General features: G+C 39.2%; 1 protein-coding gene across 1 annotated transcript in view; it reads left to right on the top strand.

Annotated features, from left to right (window-relative positions):
- Positions 1–1,195: 1,195 nt before the first annotated feature.
- Positions 1,196–25,073, top strand: part of tln2b (talin 2b) — a 208,370-nt gene continuing 184,492 nt past the window's right edge. The window contains exon 1 of the mRNA XM_022672212.2: positions 1,196–1,300. The gene's annotated coding sequence lies outside the window, so the exon portion shown is untranslated. The remainder of the gene's footprint in view (positions 1,301–25,073) is intronic.

Here is a 25,073-nt window from a genome sequence, read left to right as displayed (position 1 = left end):
AACTGATAACCAAAAGCCCAGTTGTTTGATAAGGGCTGTACAATAGAAATGTGCCTTAATTTTTTCATCTTCTTGGATAGACAGAACTCTGGAGTTAGGCTAATCCTAAGAGTTCTGCTTTGTGAAATCCCCCCACGGTGTTTAAAGTCAAGTTAATGAAAATGAAATGGCACGTGAGACTACTTAAAACTTATGCCATGTCCCACTAAACCTAATGAATGCTAAACTTGAACCTGTAGGATATGCGTATATGTGATTTCTGCCAGAGTTCCTTGTCTGTTTACATGGAGTATTCTAACCAGACACCACCGGTCACAATAATTTCTGCCTGCTGCACTGTCCACTATGTGTGGTTATGCCTTCTATAATATATTCCTGGTCATATACATGTGTCACTGTGGTTTGAGGAATGTATATTTTGTGTATTATTATTTTATTTATATTCTATTTTATATTTACCTATTTTAACAATTGCTCTTTGGGTGTAAACTGGAACGTGGGAATACAATTTCATTCCACCTCATGCAACACGTGAAGTAAAATGACAGTAAAATCTCCTTGAATGCTTGAATTTATTTGATGTACGTCTGTTTACTGTCTGATCTGATTTTTTTTGGACGATCACAAGCCAAACAAAGTGGAACTGCTTGAATTTTTGCACCAGGAGTGGCATAGATTTATCCAAAAGCAGTGTGTAAGACTGGTGGAGGAGAACATGCCAAGATGCATGAACACTGTTATTAAAAGTCAGAGTAATTCCACCAAATATTGATTTCAGAACTCTTAAAACTTTATGAATGTGAACTTCTGAAAGCTCAAATAATAATTTGTTATTTCAGCCATTTATCTTTTTCTGCAAATAAATGCTTTAAACGAAAGTATTTTTATTTGGAATTTGGGCAAAATGTTGTCCGTAGTTTATAGAATAAAACAACAATGTTCATTTGCTCAAACATATATGATCTTGAATGTATTTAATGTAAGTTTGTTTACTGTCTGATACTCTGATTTTTTTTTATTATTTTTTTGTAATTGTGGACTTCCCCTTTAAGCCTACTTACAAGGCATGTATGTATATATATACAGTACCCAGCTGGGAGAGGCTGATCATCAGTGGATGTAGATGTTACAGATTCCCTCTTCACCACACCTTTATATACTAAGTGTTGTGTTTGAGCCCAGCTCCTCGGTGGGGGGGACCATATACCGGGGGGCGGAGCTTGAGTGTAGAGGCAGGACCGGAGCCTGCTGCCTCTCTACATCAACTCATCTCTCATGCACGGACTGTGCTGGATTTCAGGTAGGAATTCGCTGGTTTTAGTGCAGGTTTTTCTGCAGTTTGTTGGGTTTTTGTGTGCCTGTAAAGCTGCTGATGGTGGATGTGCAGGGGAAAGGCAGGGGTCCTCGCTGCTGTACCCTGACCGCGAGTCGACATGCGATGGTGGTGGGGGGAATGAATGGGCGTTTAGTCTCGTGTTTCTGAATTTAGCGAGCACACACACACACACACTCTCTCTCTCTCGGTCTCTCTCTTCCTACCTTCTTTTCTTCCTTCTGGATCGACAGATGGATAGATACACGCTACACGCTGGACGTGAGCACGCGAGAGAAAAAAAAGAGAGCGGTGCAACTTATCGCTTGGGTGTTTATAACGTTAAACCATTTCTGCTGTTTATGTTTTTATTTGCGTGTTTATTGTTTTTTAAGCTTTATTCTCGTTAGTTTTTAAGCATATTACACAGAAGATGTGGGATTAGGACACTTGTACGGGTGGGCTGCGGCTGCTGAATATTTGAATAATCCCTGGTGGTGTGGTTGGTCTACAGTATCTACGTGGGGTCAGCGTGATCCAGCAGCCTTCAAATATATAGAAACGCTGTCGAGAAACACGCACGCGAACACGAGCTCGAGCAGGGATATGGTTTATATCCTCGATACACACGATGTGTATTGATTAATAGCCGTGGTAGATGCGCTGTGTGTGTTTGTGTTTGTAGCATCTCGCTCAGTCAGTCGTTGTGTGGGGTCATTGCTAAAGGGCGATATTTGACGCCGCCATATTTTAACGGTTTTAATGGTATGTGGGTTATGTGATATCCTATCGCTGTAGCTAAATTACATCTCCAGCTAGGTTAACGCTAGCTGTGTTAATCTAGCTACACATTTCTGCAGCATCTATCTCACTCAGTGCTCTGAAACTCGAAACCCAGAGGTGATGCATTCCCTCCTGAGCACCTACCGTCTTTCCCAGCCGTTTGTTTTTGCCAGGGCATGCTAGCCTAGCTCGTAAATATGCAGCTTTCTGCTGTTTGTGAACGTGAAATAGCCTAGTACCGCTTTTTAGACCTCTTTAGGCTCTGGCGGTTATCAGCTGGCGAGTGTCGCTGTCTCACGGTCGATTTGTGCCCCCGGAGCTCTTCCTCAGTGCCCCTGTGCTCCTCCTAGGGTTGCCAGGTCCAAGAAAAATATCCGCCCTAAAGTCAGTCTAAAACCCACCCCTCAGAAGCGTAAACTAGCCATATATGTATGTAATATGTCTATCACATGTTTGAACAAATGGCAAAACAACTATGAGTGTACGACTTAGCAGTTTGTTTATAAGGAATTTATTATCAGCATTCCCAGCTGACATTTCAACGTTAAAGCAACATTAATGTTATGGTTCAATCAACGTTGGATTTGAAAAGTGAATCAATTGATATGATAAACTATAGCTCACTAAAACTATAAAATCCTATATTTAACAGAGTTAACAACAAACCTACATTACTGTATAAAGCTGAGTATAAAGACCACTACCAACCTGATTAAACAGCTGATCTCTAACACAACAGTCAAAGAGTCTAAGAGAACATAAACACACCTCCAGGTAAGGTGAAGAATTGGTGCCAAATTAAAAACAACTGTTACTGCATATGGAAATAAGACCACTTTTTCATCCCTCTCTATCCAACCATTTTCTGAAATTGTATGGTGTTTAAATGTAAAATGCTAATTCAAAAGGCAGAAAGTTGAGGACATTATGTTGACTTACTGTTAAAATTATAACCATTTAATATTAAATGTTGTTTCAATGTTAAAACAACAATTACTTCAATCATATTCTAACTACATTTCACAGTTGAAGGTCGGTTGTGTACCAACTGGGTTGCTATTTACCTTAAATTCATCAATAATATTGTACCATTAGGGTTTTATTAGTTAATTTAGTTTTATATCCCAGTCAGGAACATTTAATAGTAACATAATTAGCAAAAAAGCATTTTTTTGTTCATTGCCTGGTGATTTCTGGTTACATTGATTTCCTGATTTCCCTTTTTTTCTCTCACACTCTCTCTCTCTCTCTCTCTCTCTCTCTCTCTCTCTCTCTCTCCTTTTAATGCTGTCCTTTATGTCAACATCCAAGGCAAAATTAAGTGTCTCATAAATTCTAAAATTAGCCTAAAAACTGCATCCCGTCACCCCTGAATTTTCACCCACAACTGGATTTTTTCAAACAAGCCCAAATTGGCGGGAAAACCGCGAATCTGGCAACTCTGGCTTCTCCTCATCTTCATCGCGATGGATATTTGATGAACGTGAGGAGATTATAGCAAACCCTCGCGCGCTGGAAAAAAAAACGCGGTTCACGTGTTGCCCCTCGCTCGTAATCCAACGTAATTTTCGCTCCAAAGCCCTTTTTCTACCATGTGTAGTTCACTCTGCCCTGTCCAAGGCCAGCTGGCACAGTGTAAGCGAAATGACAGCAGAGCATTACAGGAGGATATATATGTGTACATATATTGCTCCTCCACTCACGTGCCTGCCTGTCTGTCTGTGCTCTCGTCCCCCGTGCTGTTCGCCTGAGGTACGCTAGGTTAGGATCGATAAAAAATAAAATAGCGTACGCGCAGGATGATATGTATGTGCTGAGATAAGAGGGACAGTTCCTGCTGAAGGACGGCTTGATGTAGGGAGGCTCAGATGTAGGAAAGTAAGTTCAGCTGCTGCTGTAGGAGCTCGGCGAGCGAGGTTGGCGCTGAAACACAGCCACACCCCTCGGAGCTGGAATCCGCAGGCATGGTAGCCTACAGTGTGTAGTGTGTTCAAGAGAGTATGATAACCCCCCCTATGAGCAGGCAGACAGAGAAAGAGAGTATACGAACCAGGCTGGCTCTAAATTGGAATTATCTTCCCTACCTGTCCCTTCCACGAGCCACACTTGTTTTATGGTGGCTTTCTCTCTTACGAAAAGCTCCAATCAGTCATTACTGACATGTCTGTGTGAGCAATCAATACACTGAGTGAAAGGTGTTTACTTCTTGAAAGGACCCACATAATGGAAAAGCTAATTTTCAGTGCCTTTTGGAAATGAAAGGGGGTTGATGTAGTATGTAGTTCAAAACATTCCTTCCGTTCACTCTTCAGTCTGTAATGTACACCAATGTCATGTTTAAGACCACTTACTGATGAATAAATGAAGCACATAACTCCAATTGTCCTGTAACAGGAAGTCAACAATCAAGGTGACCTGAATGGTGTGTTCCAGTAATTGGTGTGATAAATGTAGGGGAATGGATCAAATGTGAAAATGGTCAAATTTTTAAATCATTTAAACCTGGTCTCTTCCTGTGACCTTGTAAGATTTTAACCACATGCATTTGCTTTTGGTAGTCAAATGCATCTCTGGTTAGTAAGACTGAAATACTAATTGCTGTATTACACCAAATATACAAATTTCTTGTTTTGTGGACACCGTTTTTTTTTTAAGTATATTCATTTATTTATTGTTTTTCTCCATTGCCTAACCCAATCTCATTAATTTGACTTCCAAACACTAGGAGGGTGAAGACTAAACCATGCCTCCTTTAACACATGTAAAGCATTGTTAGGCAGCCAGCAAGCCAGGAGGAAACTGGAGCTCCTAGCTCCAACACAACAGCTTACAGATGCTTGTGCTGACCAATATCACACTGAGAGTGATGTGAGGTGGAAATGCGAGCAACCCACCTCTTTGGGGGCATGCTTTCCCAGGACTCTGGTGATGGCTAGCACTGTAATCTTCTGAGATTCAACCAGTGACTTTTAGTGATCTCAGCATCTTAGTTTGCTGGGTCACATGGAGATCCATTCAGCCTCTTACTGTGCTGTGCTGTCACTTACTGTCAGGCATGATCTTACATACCGTTGTCCTACATGATTATCTTACTTGCATGCATGGATCATATATGTCCGGTGATGAACTGTGTGGGAGATGTTTGGTTATTGAATGCTTCTTGGAGATACAGATGCCACCTCCTGAACTTGTTTGATTGATCTAATTAGATTCTGTTTTAAATGCAATTCGGTTGTGTTTACTCATGTATTTTCATATGGCTTGGCCTTGTCCAGATTTAACCATGATATTAAACACCAGGTGTAACCAGATGAAAGTGGGTCTAAACTTCAATGGTTAGAAAGAAGGAACAACTTGTGGCTGTGTGTCTGGCACACGAGGTTCATTGATCTGTGAGGGCAGTAAAGACTATCCCATCTCAGTGGAACAGACAAAAGAGCTACTGAGGCCTACGAGAGGTTATGGAATTCAGGAATACCTTACAGTGCAGATAAGTCACAATGTCAATGCTAACCCCTACACACCTTTAGTTTTGCCTTAAATAGGCACACAGTCATCTGGACTGGACATTTGAGCTATCAAGAAAGATCAACAGCATTAAGTCTTGTAGAGTCTTAATCTTTTGGTTAATCTGTGTAAGCCTATGCATTTAAATTCCCCATAAAAATCCATAAGTGATTTCATATACTCACTTATTCAACTTTCAGCAGTTAAGCCCTGCCCATTCACAGATCTGTCTTGTCTTTTGGAATTAAATAACCTGTTAAATTTTTAGTTAAGGAGAGCTGAAAAACGATCATGTATAAATGAATTGCAGCTGTTTCTGATCCAGAAATCCAAATAAATGTCATACGTGGGCTTTAGGGAAAAACATAAAGGATAGGGGTCCTTTAATGGTAGCAAACTTAATGGTGCAGCTAAATAAAACAACCCACATAGGATTTAGCTTTTTGAAGTCATGCTAAGCTTATACTGTAACATGACTATCAGTGTGTTTCAGGTTTAAGCTCTTCTACTCTCTTGTTGGTTTTCTGAGAAAAACAGATATGCTTCAAAATGTGTTCATTGTTTTGTTTGCTTGACTTGTATTTATTGTCTGTCAGCAGAATGGCAGAAATGCTCTAACTTTGTTCTTGACCTCTTTGTGGACTTTTTGGTGTATGGATGTAGGCAAAGAGCAGGAAGTCAGCACAGGAAGAGCCGGATGTTTAATACTGCTGTGCAGTAGACTTTCTAGCTGTTACATGAGGTCAAACCTCTGATCTCTGAAAGCTGTTGTCCTTTATTTTATCCTAAAAAGGACTTTGTTGAGACAGGTACAGTTTTACTGTGCCTTGTGGGCCCAGAGCATTGTGTTACAAGCAAGCCAAAGAGCAATGCGATTGAATAACAGGTTTCAGTCTGCATTTAGTCTTTCACTATCCTATGTACATGACAACATGCTGTAATACAAATGTGTTCCTACACTATGTTTCTGATAGATATTCTAGAAATATACCTTACCAGTCAATAGTTAGACCTGTCACAGTTATGATGAATTATAAATGAGCTCATTTTTCAGATTTTTTTACAGTAGATTTATTTTTACATTTGCAAAGCTTTATTTAACCTTTGTTTTAGCTTTTGTTGTGTACAATGTAAATTTAATGACTGAACAGTCACTAAATACTGAGTACAATCCAGACAAGCAGGTAATGATGTAGAAAAAGTCAGCAGAAAAACCCTGTAACTCTCAACCAATGTCTGTTAATGGGTAAAGGCGAAGTCTGGTAATGGGGCTTTACTATTACAGTCATAATAAAACAGCATTTCCCCGCTGTCTTTAAATGAATATTATGCTTTTTATCTACCTCAGAACTCTGATGTCAGACCTGGGAAATGGTTTTGCAGTATTTCAACCCATTTGCAAGAACAGGTGCTGAAGACTTTGGTTGACAATTCTAACAGGGTTTTATGGTGAATCCAAATTGTTTTGTTACAAATTTTGTTAGCTATTGTTAGTTACTGTTAGCATTGCTGCAAGTTAGTATTGTTAGTGATAACAGCTGATGACGTAACATACTACTGCCTTTACTATTCTTGTGAGCCATCTTGGATTCTTGCGCTGGATTGGTAAGGGTCTGACTTTTGGTTCTGTTCCAGTAAAAACGTCTTACTTAGAATTAAGGCAGGATAAAAAAATCAATATTTTATATTACAGCATCTCTCACTCTGATTAGTGCTCTCATTAGTGCATTATATGAATTGGAAAAATCATTTGTAAGAGGTTTGTTAGTACAGATATCAAGTGTGGATATTTTTCTGTGGCTGTTTTTGGTCATATCAATATCTGACTTATATTGTATGTAATATAAATTATTGGCAATCTCAACCAGCTCTACTCGAAACTCTTGACATTAAAGGTTAAATGAAACACATTAGGCTCATCCTGATTCAGATCCAATTTTGTTTTTCTTTTTTTTGGCATGATTAAAAAAAAATCAACTGACCATGGCATTATGTTGCAATTGTGTGACAAATGGACCAATATAAATGTCCTAAATTTTACTTTTACTTATATAGAGTTAGAATTCATTTTTTCTTTCTCTTTCATGTTTTGGGTTTTTTTGTTCCAACAGAAAGGATGTCCAATAAAATGTGCTATAATCTAAAGGTCCCACTCTTGAAAAATGCATCGAAGAGACCCCCTGCAAATTTGACCTGACACTTCAGGAGGATTTATGGACAGAAGGTCAGAAGGACATTGCTGTGTCTGCTGATGGACTCTGCTTGAACACTCAGTATGGCCACTCACCCTCACCCAAAAAAAATGCAAGTTTTGCAAACACCCGCTTTCCACTCTCGCTATGTCTCCCATATGCATGGCTATAATTGGCTGTCTGCACAGCAATTGTCACAGGCTGGGATACAGCTTTCGCCTGCCAACAGAGGCTGATAAAATCCGACATTTCCAGTGACATCAGGCACCAACCGAGAGCGGCGAGAATAGGAGGTGGCCATGTGACCAGGTTTGTTCTGTGATACTGTACTGGCAGGGCGAGATACGATGATGATGATGATATCGGGAACAAGCATTCACTCTCAAGTTTAGTGCTGTGCTCGAGAGCATACAGCGTTTTGGAGTCCGTCCATTGCCGTGCAGATAAATTTGTGGCTCGAGGCCAGGGCGGTACGTTGTTACTCACTTTTGCTGCATTGATGCATGAGAGCATGGGGCCCTCAATAGGTAGCTATCTCTGGAGAAACCAGAGCTTTGATTGCTATCTAAGGCCCGATGAAGTCGTGCCTGATTACATCATCCTTTAGTTCACTCTGGTGACCTCATACACTTTATGTTTAGCATTTTTTTCCCCTGCAGTTTCATTGACACGATCAGGGCAAAACATCAGATGAATTCTCTTTAAAACTGAGTGCAGCTGGTATACAGCTATGAGAATTTTAACGGCATGATGTTAGTAGAACTTGGAGAGTGTTTTCCATCATTACTGATCGCAATGCATATCTATGAGTCAGTCAGTTTTTGCGGGCACTCTAGGGTCATTGCCCTTGAACGAATACGAAGCATCATAAAAGTAAGCAATTTCATTTTAACATGCCATTTTCTTTGACCTACTGACACTCTAACCTTCATGTAATCAAGCACTATTAAATTCATATAGGGAGCCTTTCTGCACAAAAGGCACCTACATTAAAATCTTCATGAGAACCAAGTCTGCTGAGAATGTCGCCAGAGCCGGTATGAGGTAATATGATAAGGTAATTACGGTGAGTGATATCAGCTTACCTCTTATTGTAATCCCCCCAAATGTATTCTCATATTGTGAGAGTAATTAAAATCAAGCTCTCTAAATGATTTGTCCATTGACTCTGCCTGATGGCAGACCTGCAGATGAAGAGGCCATTACCAAAATTACTGTGGATTTCAGTGAGCTATTAAAGCTTGGGTTATAGCAAGTTATGTTTGTGCAAGATTGTGCTCAAAAAATTTAATGAAAAAACATGCAGAGCATTTATTGGTATGAGGTTTACCTCAGAATTTTTTTTAGTCTTACAGTTTAAAAAAAATCTCATTCCTCAAACCACATTAAAGCACAACCATAAGTACATACAAATGGATACATGATTTTTTTTTTGTCACAGTAATATAAATTGTATAGTAATGTGCCCTCAGTGTCACTGCTGAACTGACCACAAACCAGAAGTTTCCAGCCAACAATGTCCTGTTACCTCTGATGATGGACTAGTCAGGGGTATTTAATTAGAATTCAGTACGGTCCAGTTAGAGAAAATTTCATCAGGCCAAGGTCCAGACCATGTTTACTGAAGAAGCCTAGTAGTTCTATCAGTGTTTTATTTCCTCAATAATTTAGACAAAAATTACAAATACTATTCAGTATATTTCAACAATTTTTATTGTATTAAATATGCCTGTCACAATAATTACATTATCAACTTAGCATACAATAAATAGAAACACCCTCAATAATTTAACTTATCAAGTCTATTATGTTAACTTTGTTTCAAAATGCTATATTTATTCTATTTGATTTTGTGATAGCTCTGTGGGATCCTTCTAACCATTGGATGAATGAAGGCTAACAAAGTATGCATAGAAACAAATGGTCTACAGTCTGTAATTATAGAACTAATGAGTTCTAATATATGGTCAGTGGGAGCTGAAAAATGGACAGTGTAAAAAGTCGGAGTCGGGGTTACAGTTGGTGTTAAAGTTATGGCAGATTGGTCTATAGCACATAAGGCTAAAGTGTTTGTACTGTATTTGTCAGTGACTGCACCAGAAAGGGCAAAATAAGAGGCTCTCTGCCTGACATGTAAAGCCTTGTATAAATTCTCTCTACAAAAACATGGTCAGGAGTGTGTGTCTCATGAGATCGTTTTGTCATTTAGCACCAAAACTGGGACAGTCCCTGGGATAATTTTGTTTTATATAGTTTAGGGCATAGATAGCTCAGTTAAAGCATCAGGCTTTTAATAGTAGGGCTGCATGATGCTGAGAAACAATGTCAAGGCAATATAATTTTTCTTGTGAAATACTGTGTATTGTAATATGAACAAATACAGGCTTTTTTTTTTTTTTTTTTACCAAATTTGACCAAAAGTCAGTGATGCCATACTATTTTACTCAAATACTGGATGCACAGTAAAGATACTGAGTAGATGTGTCATCTGTAAAGGAAAAAAAGCAAATAGCAAAAACAGCTAAAAGTGTTTATAAAAATATATCATTTGTCCTGGGTTCAAGTCCCTGTTTGGATGAGCAATCCAATAGCTTCTTTTTTGTTATGGTGGCTCAGTTGTTTTGAACACTAGGTTATTGATGACCGGGTTGTGGGCTTGATACCCAGGTTTGACAGTCAGCCACTGTTGCAGCGAGGGCGAAGACCGCCCACTGCCCCAGGCACTCTTGCTCCTATGTGTGTGTTCACTGCTAGGCTGGGTTAAAGGCGTAGGCCACATTTCATCTGTGTCCAAAACAAATGGTTAATGTATTTAGCTTTGTCTTTCACCATCATCTAATTAAACTCCAAGCTGCTTTCATACAGTTATATATATTTTGTATGTTTTGGAAAATTCAGGGCTCTTGTCTAGTAGGTTCAGTGTAATACTGTGTTGGATTAATTTACCTGAGCTCTGCTTAATTCTAGTCAAGTGCACCCTCAGTATCCTTTGCTTCAGAGCCAAAATTCCCAGGCTTTTGACTGCAGAATTTAGAGCATGTGACTCATTAGATTAGCCGAGTTAAATGAATTAACTGTGCTTATGCAGTTGATTCCGGTTTATTAGTTATGACTAACATTGTAACAGACCTTTTGAAATCCTCTGTATCAGCCGCTGAGGTCTTATTTTGTGTTTCTTCTGCTCAGAGTGATTTAATAGTTAATGTTCTGGCCTTTAGTAAAATCCCTCGTGCCGCCATGATGAGACGCATAGAAACAAGCACCTTTCATGCTGTTCCTTTTCATAAGAGCTGATCTGTGTTATTTGAGTAATTCTTTGTGGCAGATCTGTCAGTTTTCTGTTTCCTTACAAACAGAGCTGTGCATTAGAGAGTGACAGTGAATAAGATGCTAATAGAGTTTCTGTAAGGTCACTGTGGCTGAGGAAGGTGACACTCGTACACTTCAAGGTTATCTATTATGAACGCTGTTTGTTTCCTTCGAACACAGTCCTGGCCTTGAAATGCTTCTGAATGATAAGCTACTATGTATAAGGAGGCTATCAGTTTCTGAGCACAATCCATTAGAAAGTTATTTTTCTTTTGCTGCCGCTGCAGTTGTTCCATCCCCAAAAACAACATGCCCGCTCAGGAAATGTTTAGCCGGCGGTCTGGAAAAGCGGCGAGCTCTGGTGTCATCGGATAAAGGGCAGCGTGGCTGTGATGAAGTGTGGGTGTTGATGTCTGAATGCTAGACTACCACACACCCAGTGGTCTGAAGGTTTATAAGATCTGCCCTTTGTGCTCTTTGTCCTTCTGTCAGTCCAGGAAGGGCAGGTATGGTTTGCATTTGTTCTGAGCTTTTCTTTACTTAATTTTCAAACCTAATCTGAGGGCACTAAATTCTCTGACATAATGTGAATATATACACTCTAAAAAACAGAGGTACGATATGAGTACTTTTTTGTACTCGAAGGTACATTCTTTATAATTGTACCCTCAAAGGTACAATATTGGTCTTTACAGGGTCAGATTTGTTCCCTCTGAAGTACAAAGTCATTTCTAAAAGCAATAAGTACAGATTTGTACCATTTAACCAGCCAAAAGGTACATTCAGTATTCTGCATCACTGTACTAATAAACAGTATATATTTAAATTGCACATTTTTTATTTGAAAGCCAGACAATTTTGTATCATTTTTTGTATCAAGTTTTTGAGCCATTTTTAGTTGATGACAATGTTTATAATCTTTATAATCTATACTGGCACAAAAACCATGGGTACAAAAAAGTACTTTCACTGAAAGGTACTTTTTTGAACCTTAATATAAGGTACAGCCCCAGCGACAAGCTTTGTACTCTTTTAAGTACAAATCTGTACTTATATTTCTTAGAGTGTAGTATATAGTCATATTACTCCCTTCATTATGATCAATGAGATTTGGTGCATTTTTAAGACTTCCACTTTTTAGTTCTGATAAATTGAACTCTGGTCTCTCTCTTTAACCTATTACCAATGGTTTGTTAAAACAATTACCATATTTTTCGAGCTTTAAGGCAAACTTAAAATCCTTTCATTTTCCCAAAAATGTTAGTACACTTTTAATCCAGTGCACCTTATGTATGAATTTTACCAGTCAGGTTGTAAGGAGCAGTAAAGCCATTCTGCTGAAGTACAGTGTTATACAGGAGTTTCCGTTTAGTTCTCCAGCACCGAGGCTGGAGTAGCATTAGCCTTAGCTGCTAACTGCTATTTCTCCATTCAGAGATGAGTATTATTGGCCTGTAGCCTGCTGCTAACCTTGGCTAGCACTGCTGGAGCAGCATTAGCATTACCTGCTAACCAGGCTAGCTCTAGCCGTTCAGAGGTGAGTATTATAGGCCTGTAGCCTGCTGCTAACCCCAGCTAGCTGTTAGTCGCTAATACTCCAGATTCCAGAATTTCAGGATCTAAGCTTACTGTAAATAAACTGAAGCACTTTACTCACCCAAATAAACAGTTTTCAGGAGAGAAATCTGTGTAGATGCACATCCAGTGCTCATTTGGCTTTAAAATAAAGTATTTGTTTATTACAGTTTTGTTTACTTAGTTTACTTAGTTTAGCTTTACTTAACTTAGTTCCGTAGCACTTTATTTTTACTTTTAAGTGCAATTATAAAAGTGGGATGTAATGACCGTGTATAATACTGCTATCTAGTAGGGGGGCGGTTTAAACACAACAGTAAATTAACCACTCTCTGACCCCAATATTTACATTTGAACATATAATTAAATAAATTTGATACATTGTTTTGAAAATAGATACAGTATTGCAAGATAAAATATTGCAGTGTTCCAATATATTAATATTTTCTTACATCCTCCTACTTACTACAAGCTCTTTTTTTTTTTATATACAGAGATTGTGAGTGCTGACTCATTTCTTTCAAACTGACACTAAGGGAGTTTTAATTTTAGTTATTGAGCCAAATGCCCGTTTCAGATTTATATTTCTGAGCTTTACAAGAGGAAACACAAACCTGATCTGAGAGCATGAGTGAATTCTTCAGCAGCACCCTCCCTGCCGTGACTGCTGGCTTGGTAAGATCACGACCCCTGAGATAGCTCTGGTAATTAGCAAAGGCTCTTTCATCCACGGGCCATCAGACAAAGGAGAAGGACTGCAGTGTGCTGGGTCTTCATCCCTCGCTGCAGCTGTTTGGGTGAATACAGTGGAGTTAATAGGACTTGTCCGTGTGAGTGTCCTCAATTAGAGGTTTCTCCTCTGGCTCTATTGTGCTTGTAAAGGTCTTGGGTGTGGAGCATGTTATTGTCAGCGTTTGTTTCTTTGCAGATAGTGTGCAGTGTCTAGGCTAAAGGATTAACCCTTTCTATACGTGAGTCTGTTTGTGGGCCCACAAAAACGTTACGTACTTTCTTTCTTGTTTAATAGTAGCTGAGTAGCTTCACGATTAATCACCTTTTTTCTTAACACTTAAACATTTAATATATTTTTACAGCATTTTGCAGACTATAAGGCTCATCGGATTATAAGGTGGACTATCAATAAACATCTATTTTCTGGTCTAATTTCATACATAAGGCACACTGAATTATAATGCGCATTATGTGACACTAGTAAAGAACAGGAGTATCGCCATGTTTTCCTTCTAATTCAGCAGGTGTCGCCGTGTGTGGTGGGGGGGTAGCTAAGTTAAGTAAACAAAACTGTAACTCCAAAAAAAAAAAAAAAAAAAAAAAAAAAAAAATATATATATATATATATATATATATATATATATATATATATATATATATATATATATATATATATATATATAAATTGTTTTGCTTGTTTTAACATGGTAAACACGCAGGCTACAGTCCGAAAAGACTTAACTCTGAACGGCGAAAGAGCTAGCACTCTTATTAGCAGGTAATGCTAATGGTGCTGCAGCAGTGCTAGCCTGGGTTATCAGCAGGCTACAGGATGATAATACTCACCTCTTAATGGCCAAAGAGCTAGCGCTTATGCTACAACTGCTCCAGTCTCCAGTCTCTGTGCTGGAGAACTAAACTAAAACTCCTATATAACACTCTATTTTAGCAGAGTGGCTTGGCTGCTTCTTAGAACCTGACTGGTAAAATTCATACAAAAGACGCACTGGATTATAAGGCACACTGACGATTTTTGGGAAAAAATTTAAGTGCGCCTTATAGTCCATATATAGAAAAATATGGTAAATGTAAAAAAAAAAAAAAAAAAATCAATGTAAGGTCGCTATGGGATTTATATTTAAATGCTTAATTTGATTTTTTTTTTACTTTAAACACAGATTGTTTTTTGTGAAATGTTTAAATACACTTTTTGAAGTGTGTGTGTGTGTGTGAGATAGACACAGAGGGGCAAGGAAACAAGGGAGGTGTAATACAGTGAGGGTTAATTATAGGGTTAAATTAATATATTAGCATTTTAGCAAAAGTAATCTACTTTCTAAACTCAGCAGTAGCACTAAATGCTAATACGTCACTTGGCTCTATAACAAAAATTAATCATGGCAGGAATTTGGGCCAGACTGGGTCAAATTGCAATGTTTGTGAAATCATTCATTTGTTTCAATTTCCAGATTAATTTTGTGTTCACATTGACAGCGCTAGTTTGTACTATTTTAAGAGCAGCTCCATATTTTCCAATGGATTCCCTGGAGAGAAGCACACCTCCACTCCACTTCACCCCACCCCATCCCTTCCTGTGCGTTTCCAGATGATCTAACCATGTTTCAGTGAATGAGGTGGATTACACATATTATTACTGCAATACTGCTTGTTCCGCAAGTCTCAGGGGGGTGTGGGCGGGGCATTCTCAGTGAGGGTCTCATTGTTGGAATTATTTACTGCTCGTCCACATTTTCCAGCACTCCTCTCATTTCCTCTCCTCCCTCAAAGCCTAAGCTTTTCCGAGGGACTTTTCTGCCTGCCTCAGAAGCGAGCATAATAAAGGGAAGACCAACAGAGCACTGTAGAGGCCAGGCAGGCCAGGCACTCCTGAGTGATTAGGGCTTCTCTATCACTATGGCTCTGTTATGGAGCTGTTGCTGGGTTACAGTGTCATGGCTTCTGGGTGTTAGGAAATATTTCCATCTAGAGGAAGTCATTTCTTGGGTGAGCTAGGAAGCGGTTGATGGTGGACCATCAATTGCCTTGCTTTGGAGGACTGTTATCTCACACAGCTGTAGAAATAAAGGCAGCCATTGTTTACTGTCAGTAGGAAGAGAGTACCACATACTTGATGGCTATGGTGAGGATGAAGAGCTTAATGATTATCACGAAGTTGTTGATGCAGCTAATGTTGATTATAATTATGTTTGTGCTGATGATGTTGCTGATGAGATAATGATGACGAATAAGAAAATGGGAATGGCTGTGACTGTAAAGACGGTGGTTCTAATGAGAAATGGGTGGAGAAAGATGCTGCGGCAGCTTTTTCTAAGCATGGTTCTAATAATAATGATGATGATGATGATAATAGATTTGAATATACAGTTGTACTGCCTAATAATGGAAGTGATTTGAGATATGTCTTAGGTGAGTTAGGGTGTTTTCATACCTGTAGTTCGTTTCTCTGGTCCGGATCTGTTGATGAGTTTGTTTTCTTCGTTAGCTTGGAGTGTTTTCTCACTCTGTTTGGTTTGGTTTCACACAGGCATAAACCTAAAAGTACCATAATGTGCACCAATAAACCACCTGAGCACATTGCCTCCTCTGATTGGCCATAGATGTCTGGTGCAGGAGCAAGAAAGTTATATAGTGAGAAGATTCTGTGTTCCAACGTGTATATCCATGCCGTGTAAATCTGCTTTAACGCAGAACGCTGAAAAATTTCTGCTACACTTTTCATCAGTGTTTTTTTAATAGGATTTGTGCAGCACAGATGTAGTAAACAGAGTTGGGAGCATCTGCAAGCAGTGAACGCTGCACATACCATGCTCAGCATGAAACGACTTAGCCTGGAGCTACAGCAGAGACAACGTTTGTTCATAGTTATGGTTATAAGCATTATCTGTATCATATATATTTGGTAGTTGGGTTCAGATCAAGACCAGATCACATTCTTACCACAAGCGAACCGCTCCAGAGTTTGTCTGGGACCAGATTGATGTTTTGGGCAGCACTTGATTGTGATTACTGTTTTCACTCCTGCTAAAACAAACCGCACTAAGGGTACAAACTAACCCGTGTTAATCGGACCAAATTGCAATGCAAAAAAAACTGATGCAAAAAATGCCCTTTGAGTGGATGAAAGTTTGGTACAGTATGTGGACATGACACACTGGGAACCCTTAAACACGGCTGTCTCTTATTTGAGAAGAAGACCCAGCATAACAAAAAAATACGTTCTGTAAAAGAGGTCCATTCCAAACCCCCAATACTGTTATGTAACAGTCTTGATTAATGGTATTTATGCCACCCAACTTTTACACACATTCACATCTCCAGCCTAAGCCTTTAAATTACAAAAGCAAATAATAATTTGCAAGAATATAGAAGTGAGGCCATAAAACAGGCTAAAAGCTAATCCTAGGGTAGTCTTGGGGTAGCCACAATGAACAACAGGTCAGAAGAGCTGGTAAAGTGTCTTCAACCAGTCTCTTTAACCATCTAACTGTCCAATTAATCCACCCTGAGAGGACAACAACAGTATCTAGTAAAACTCAGGAATAATTACAGAACATAGAATAGGACTCTCTAGAGAACGTAAATATGTGCCAGGTGTGGCTTAGGGGAGTGTTAAGCTGTGGAGCATTGGAAATGTGATTTCTGGAATGATGGTGCTCCATCCAATACTGGTGGTTTGAGGTGGGGTGGTAATTGTCCAATGTCCTGTCCGTATTAATGCTTTTGTCACTAAATCCAATCAAATCTTCTTAGTAAGGCTCCAAAATTTAATACAAACCTTTAAAAAAAACTTTTTGCACAGCTGTAGATGGCAGTGATGTTGCTCTGCTCAACTGTGCTGCTTGATGAGTATTTAAGAGCAGGAGATGGAGAGAATAGAGTGTGCTTCAGGCCGCTGCAGAAGTAGGTCAGTAGATTGCATGCTGGTAAAGTTCAGGTCACACTAGTAGGATATGCACAAACACACACAAACTCCCGTGTACACACCCACATACACACACCCACACACACACACACACACCTGCTTGTCTGAAGTTAAATATGTGCAAGGTCCATCACTCTTCATGCTACCTCAATCAGACTCAGACCTAAATTGAAGGGATCTGTTTTGATTTTGTCAGAAGCGTATGACTGGCTTGTTGCTGGTCTCTTGGACCATAAAACGAAAAGCATTTTCAAAGCCAAGAATGGATTTAGAAGACTAGTCAATCTATGAAATTAAACAGACCTGAGTTACAGACCTTTTTTCCCCTTTTCATTGCCTTTTGAAAACAAATCTCACTGTTCACTCATGGAGGTGATCCTGCATGTTTGCTAAACACTAAATAACTAAATTATATATAGTACAGTATTTAATTCTACTTGTCTTATTATTTTGTATATTTGGATGCATTTATAAGTAGTTTAGAATGTTAACAAGAACCTGTTCATACAGTACACATAATATTAGGTTACAATTTGATTTGTCTTGTTATTTTGCGGTTATATTGCAGTACTGAAAGCAAGACTCTTTTTACGTTTAAGTACCAAAATCATAAAAAAACAGGATGTCTTTATTTATTAGTTTGTTCTTATGTATTTGTCAGGACTTTTATTCTGAAATTGAAACTTGCAAGGTGTCTGAGTTTCATTTTTTTCATGCTAATTGACATCTTGCTCTCTCCATTGCCCCAAAGCAAACAAAAGGAGATTCAGTTGCCCAGAAGGCATATAAATGTGCTATATTTAGAAATATACAGGATCCCCTGCCTGCCAAGCTTTCATTTAAAATATGTACTGTGTTTGAGAATCTATACAGTGTTGCCGAACATAATACTGATCAATATTTTCTTACATCCACTTGTAGGCTCATGTCTTTATTACCTACTCCCCTACATCCCCTGTCCAGCCACTCCCATGTTATTACTACCAGCTACATCCTCACCAATTAGGCCCACGTCTTTGGTCTGCGCAGAGCAAAAGGCCAAGCCGCGGCTGATCAGAGTGCAGGTTGTTGCTTTTAATTGCCTCTCTTGAAAGGACTCATTTGGAGTGGAAACAGCCACTGGAAAAAAGGGACAGATTTGTCTTTGGAAATAAGCTCTATCTACCATCTTTTCACCAATGGGGTTCATTGATTTTATGCTAAAGATCATGAGATACTGTCTGGTGTGCTCTCAAGCGAACTCGGAAAGTGCAGCGTTTCCATGTAGAGCTCCTCAGGTCAGTGTTAATGCTGTTTGAATAAATGAGAGCAGCTGCAGTGAGTGAGTGAACACAACTGAGAAAAAGCTGAGGGCTTTTTTTTATATTACACATTGTAGTGTTTTTAAAGCAAGCACCTTGCCAAGGATGCCTTGTTACTGAGAATTGAGGAGAATTTTCTGATTCCAATACCAGGTAACACCCTGCTTTATATATTGCAATACTAATGCAGATACTGATAAATTAACCAAAGGATTTATTTTTATTTTCTTCAGTGAAAACTTTGTGTATTTGCATAATCTTGGTGATATGATATGTATAAAGATACAGGGGTTACGATTCAGTATGTTGTGATCTCTTTTAAATACAATTTTGCCAGGTTCACAATTAGTAAACTGTTCTCTGAGGGGGAAAGTAATACCCTGTGTAATAGACAATGAGTGATCATTACAATTCTGTAAAAGTTAGCTCTGTTAGCTAATTGGCTGATCTACACACTCTGTTAACTGTGTGGCACAAATATGTATTTTTGACATTTGGAATTCTTAGGGGGTTTCTTAATGGGTTTTTGTAATTACCATATTTATTGCACTATAAGGTACGTTTAAAATCCTTAAGTTTTCTCAAAAAGCATTAGCTCTTTCCTTGTTCAGAGGTAAGTATTATTGGGACAAACCGCTTGCTAATATCGCCCTGGTTTGTCAGAACACTCAGGGTTTCTCAGTGTTCTCTGTCGGGCGGCATTAGCCTCTAACTGCAACTTGCACTTGCTAACAACGGCTTGCACTTGCCACTAATGCTAATGCTGCTATGCTAATGCTGCCTTAGTAGAATCTGGAAATCTATGCTTACTGTAAACAAACAGAAGTGCTTTTTTCACCCAAATAAACAGTTTTCAGGGTAGAAATTTTTGTAGATTAATATCCAGAAGAGTTATAGTTTTGTTAACTTAACCCAGCCCACACAGCAGCGAGACCTGCTGAATTAGAAGGAAATCATGACGAAAAATGAAATAGTCGTTTATTTATAGTCGAAGAATACTGTATATTGAAAAGTTGCTTTGAGTCATACGTGCTTATTGAGATTTTGATTGGAAACACATTTTATCATATACAGTTAAAATCATTATATACAGTAAAACTCTACTGTACTTCTCATAGACTATACAGTACACACTGTCTGCTCCTTCGGTTGTTCTACAAATAGCAGTCTCTCGGCAGAGGAGGAAGATTATTGCGTTTGACAGTCTCACTCCAGTCATTGTTGGACCTCAAGGTGTGCAGCGTTTATTTTTAGCGTATTCAGCTTCAGAATGCCAAGAGTGCATAAGCACCAATCTAACACACACACAGAAAATTCTAGTGTAATGGGCTAAAAAAACAGGCTAGCCAACCCAAACTGGTCAATCTAGTCAGTTAAGCTCCTGACCAGCAGGTATGTTTCTGTTTGAGTTGGAATGTTAGCTAGACAACCAGTATTACAAGCTTCTTGACCAGCATGACCATCTGGTGGAACTGTCATTCATCAAATTACTGGTCAACCAGCATGATCACCACAGTAACCAAGGTGGTTAGCTTTAGCATACTGGACGACTATTCGGCTGGTTGACTAGAATGTCCAAGGTGGTGTACCGGCATAACCAGCTTGACCACCATGCTTATTGATGAGAGTGACAACATTATTTGACTAGTGTGCCCAAATTAGTCCACCAGATTAACCATCTTCATGGTCGAATGAAAACCTGCTCTATTGCTGGTAAAGAGCTAAGTTTATAATCTTGCTTCCAAGCATAGGTCTGGATGACCAGCTTACCATCAAAGACCAGCAATGAACATCTGAATCCAGTTAGCAGCAAAAGCTAGGTCTTGAGCTGGAATTTGTCAGCAGGAAACAACAGTGTTGTGTAACACTGATGAATCATGTAAATAAAGGTGGTGTGTAGAGTAAACATGGGTATATTGCCCAGCTCCACCGAACAGACCTAGATTTCTGCTCCCTCTTCCCAGTTCAGCTGATGATGAACTTGTTTCTGACACGCTGCCCAACCGAGCACAGAGCCATTAGTCAGCACATGTGTTTATCAGGGCCTAGCCCAAGTCCCTCTAAGCCTCTCCAGCAGCTCTCCAGCTCACAGAGAGCGTGGGTACTCACTGTACTCTTGGCATTGTCACAATGACTGCGCAGTCCATTAGGAGAATTAGCATGGGGATCTCCCAGGGCCAGACTGTGAGGGATTACCCCTCCAATCAGCAGGCCGGGCCTGAGGCGGACCCGAGCCGAGACTGAGTTTGGCCCCTGTTGGCAGCCCAGCCCTGTGGAGCAGGAGGTTAATGGCAGCATTGCTTAAGAGATTGCTCATTGCGCAGCTCATTCAGAAAGCAGCCAAAGGGAAAATACAAAGAAATTTACCAAGCTTCACAAGAGCATCGATCGCGATCTGATATTGATGACACTAAATCAGCGTTTCAGGAGCTTTATATATGATGCAGAGCAGCAGCGGCTAGGAAAAGTGTTACTCTTAGAGAAGAGGCAGCTGTGGATTAGTTAAAAAGATTTATCAGGCCCCTGCCATTTTAAAATAAACTGTTCTCAGGACTGAAGAATACTAGAGAGTCTGGAGAAGAGCCGCTGGCTTCCAGCGTGCCCAGAAAGCGATAACGCTGCTCTGCTTGTTTTCTTGAAGTCATCTTCTGGCTGGATAATGTTCTTGTCGGTGTGTCTAGTGAACACATCCCTGTCCTCCTAAATAAGCTGTGAGAATGATGCTGAGCCACTCAGTTGTGTCCTGCTGACCAAGCATATCTCTCGCTCTTACACTCACTCTCCATCACTCGCTCGCTCTCTCATTCTCTTTATCTCTTTCGCTTTCTTTCTGTCTCGCTCACTCAGCCTGCCCATCCCCTCTCTCTGTTTCGCTCTCTTTTTCTCTCGCTCGCTCTCTCTCTCTTTCTCGCTCCCTCTTTCTCTCTCTCTCTCTCTCTCTCTCTCTCAATGTCTCTATCTACTGTACTCCATATATTGGTACAGAACCTGTACCCATCACAGTACAGGGTTTATGATTTAATATATAGCAATATTTTGCGATTGTTTACATAACATTTTAGAATTTCAAAGAGAATTTCAAAGAATTTAAAACATTCATTCAATCACAACAGTGATTGAGCAAACAAAGTACAACACTGCTGTCTAACGGTCAGAGTTTTAACACAGTACAAAATAAACCACATTCTGACACCCGTCTTTGCATGTTAACTGACTTTTTTTTTTTAAATATTGTGATACTCAAAAAAACATTATTGATAACTTATCCTTTCTGCCCAGCTCTTCATTAGGGTTATTCTTTCTCTTGCTCGCTCTGTCTTGTTTCTTACTTTCTCTTATTTTTTGCTCTTTCTTTCTTCCTCTCTCTCATTTTCAGTCTAATTCACTTTACATTTTCTTGCTTTTATCTTGTTTGCCACTCTTTACTCTTACCCTCCATGCTTCTCATTTTCCTCTTTATCACCTTGCTCGTCCTCTCTCTCTCTCTCTCTCTCTCTCTCTCTCTCTCACTCTCAAAAGGCTGCACTAACACACACTATATCTTGATTTGACCTCATAGACACAGCTTTGTGAAAATGCTAGAAAGATGCATATAGATAACCTCATAGATGTTTATAAGAATACAGACAGAATGACTGAATTAGGGATTGAGTGAGAGTAAAGGAGAGGTAAGCAAATGTGGAGTAAGTTATTGTTTAGGGCATTATCAGTGTCCTTGTCAGAAGGTCATTGTCTTTTATTTATTTATTTATTTATTTTTTCTTATCCCCCCTTTTTCTTTATGATCAGTTCTCCATGTCTCAGACGGGATGGGCAAAGTCATGGATACATATATCATAATATATGTTTTTTAAGGGGACAACACACAAACACACAGTGAAGAAATAAATAACATAAAAAATGATCAGCATGGTAAAGATTACTGTGGCTTGAGGTGGGGCTGACACAGTAATTATGTTAGCGATTTATCGTTTTTTTTTTTTTTTTTTTTTGCTGACCACTGTGTTTACTAGGCAAGGTTATATTATCTCAGTGGCAGAATATGGGCTTAAAATTTTCATTAAATCGTTTATCACAACATTTTACTGGGTTTCAATTAAATGTCCAGCCCTGTTTTAAGTAGAAGAGGAGGCATCCCATCTGTAACAGGACAGTTCACATTGACTTGTCTCACTGACTTTTTGGTCAGGCAGTTAATTTGACTTGTGTGTGTGCGTGTGTGTGTGTGTGAGCACGCTCCTCACCGCAGGGTCTGATCTTTGCATGAGTTCTCACATTACCCCCCTGTTCCAAATGTTCATTCTTATGGTCTGAGTAATTAGCAACTCTATATGCTCACATGTGTCTGTTAGCATTCTCCTGACAGGGTATGGGGAGAGGTTTGTCAGGACCTTCACTTGATACTGCTCTGATTTATCCTACGTGCCTAACGATCCGTAGCATTACGACATGCGACAGCATTGGGCTTGCAGTAAGGATCTGTGTTTAAATTTAAGTGCAATTTAGGTGTATACTAAGCTAGCTGACTATATAGTTTACACACGTCTGCAGTATATTATTTATATACCTACACTATATGGGCAAATGTAGCTTATGTTAGACAGTTTGGAATAATTTCAATATAACTAAGTTGTGTTCTACCTAGACATTTTAACAGCGGCTCAACTGTTCTAATTTATTTCAGTTTATGGCTATTTTACAACAGTGGGACATTTTAAGAGTTGCGGTCAGTGTATGTGTTTTAACAAGACAAGCAAGCTAAGCTATTTAGTAATTCAGTTCAAAAGGTAAAACTCATGTCAAATAGATATATTTCAAATAGAGTGATCTATCTTAAGAGTGTGTTTCTGTTAATGTTGAAGATTATGGCTTACAGCCAATGAAAACCCATGTATGTCATCTGCTGGTGTTGGCCCACTTTGTATTATCAGGTCCAAAGTCGATTCAGCTTCCACCGGGAGATCTTACAGCACTTCATGTTTTCCTCTGCTGAAAACTTTTATGGAGATGAGGATTTCATTTTCCAGCAGGATTTGGCACACTGCCCACACTGCCTGAACTACCAGGTCTTATGTAATTATTCTAATTTCTGAGATGTTGACTTTTGGGAATTCATTGGCTGTAAGTGCAAATGCTGTAATACAGGTATGTGAAGCATTGTAGAGAATTGTCTTGCAATGTATTAAGTATTATAGTATTGTGATATTATTGTAATTTTGGGCAGTAGGTGTGGTGCCAATACAAGTGTTTATCTCCTACACCTCCTACATTCCAACTCTATTGTTGTTACTTCTCTACAGTTGCTAGTTAGGCTGTGTGTCAGCAATTGGTTGAGCTTAAAGTAGGGGTGTCCACAAACATTTGGACATACAATATAATAGCCCTTATTTTTCATTTAATATGTATTACATATAAGCTACATAGTCTTGCCCTGTAATTACTATCTGGGCTAGTTCCCCATAATGTCCTGATTTGTCTGATTTGTTATTTTTGGCCAGGCCTGCTAAACCACCTTTATGCCTGTCTTTCACTTTTGAAATCCCAGCTGGTTAAAACCCCAACGACTGTGGAAAGCCCTCAATTTTACTGGCAGTAATATCACATGCCTTTTCTGCTTTGAAATTGGTGTTAAACAGTCCTTCATACTGGAAAGAACAGACTAGTGCAGGCTAATTCTCCAGTTTGAGGGGAAAATGAAATAATAGTGCATGCATGACCGAGTCTGAGAGAGAGAATTATGTTATTTAATGCCAGTAGTCCACACACACACACACACAAAATCCAAGCTAGGCAGGTTCTGATGAAACTTCCCTTTACACATATTCAAAATAAAGTAAATTAGCTGCAGCTTTCTTATCATTGCTCACACCTAGTAGCTACAGCGCCCTCATACAATCAGCGTACACTGTACAGCTCAACATGTTTGGAGGAGAATATTAACTACCTTCCAGTACATTTATTGCAGTCCCTCCACTGTTGCCATGTTTGTTGTTGTTCCACTCCTGACCACAAACTGCATTTAGTAGTAGTTAGTCAAGTTTGTTCTCTTTGTATAGCTTATAATTATGTCCAGTGGTGTCTAGGGCTGCAACGATCAGTCGATTTGTCGACTACAAATTTCATTGTCGACTAATCGTTCATTTTCATCAGTTCTGCAGTACACAAAGTGCAGGGGACTGAAGCACAATGGGAGATGGGTAAATATGGCTCACTCAAACAGTTTACACTCAACTTAGTCTGTGTCAAAAAGTACCCAAACACAACAGATTGCATATTTACTCACTAAATATCAGTACTCTCCATGTTTAAACAACATCTAGACATTTAAATGCATTTAAAATCTCCTGTTCAGCTGTTTCTATTGTTTTAAGAGATGAAGGACATGGCAGAAATACTTGTTTGAAAAAATCAAACAAATA

This window comes from Astyanax mexicanus, chromosome 2 (assembly GCF_023375975.1).
Source record: "Astyanax mexicanus isolate ESR-SI-001 chromosome 2, AstMex3_surface, whole genome shotgun sequence".
In the NCBI taxonomy this organism is placed as follows: Eukaryota; Metazoa; Chordata; class Actinopteri; order Characiformes; family Acestrorhamphidae; genus Astyanax; species Astyanax mexicanus.
Note: the sequence above shows the minus strand (reverse complement) of the source record. Positions and strands in the feature narration are given on the sequence as shown.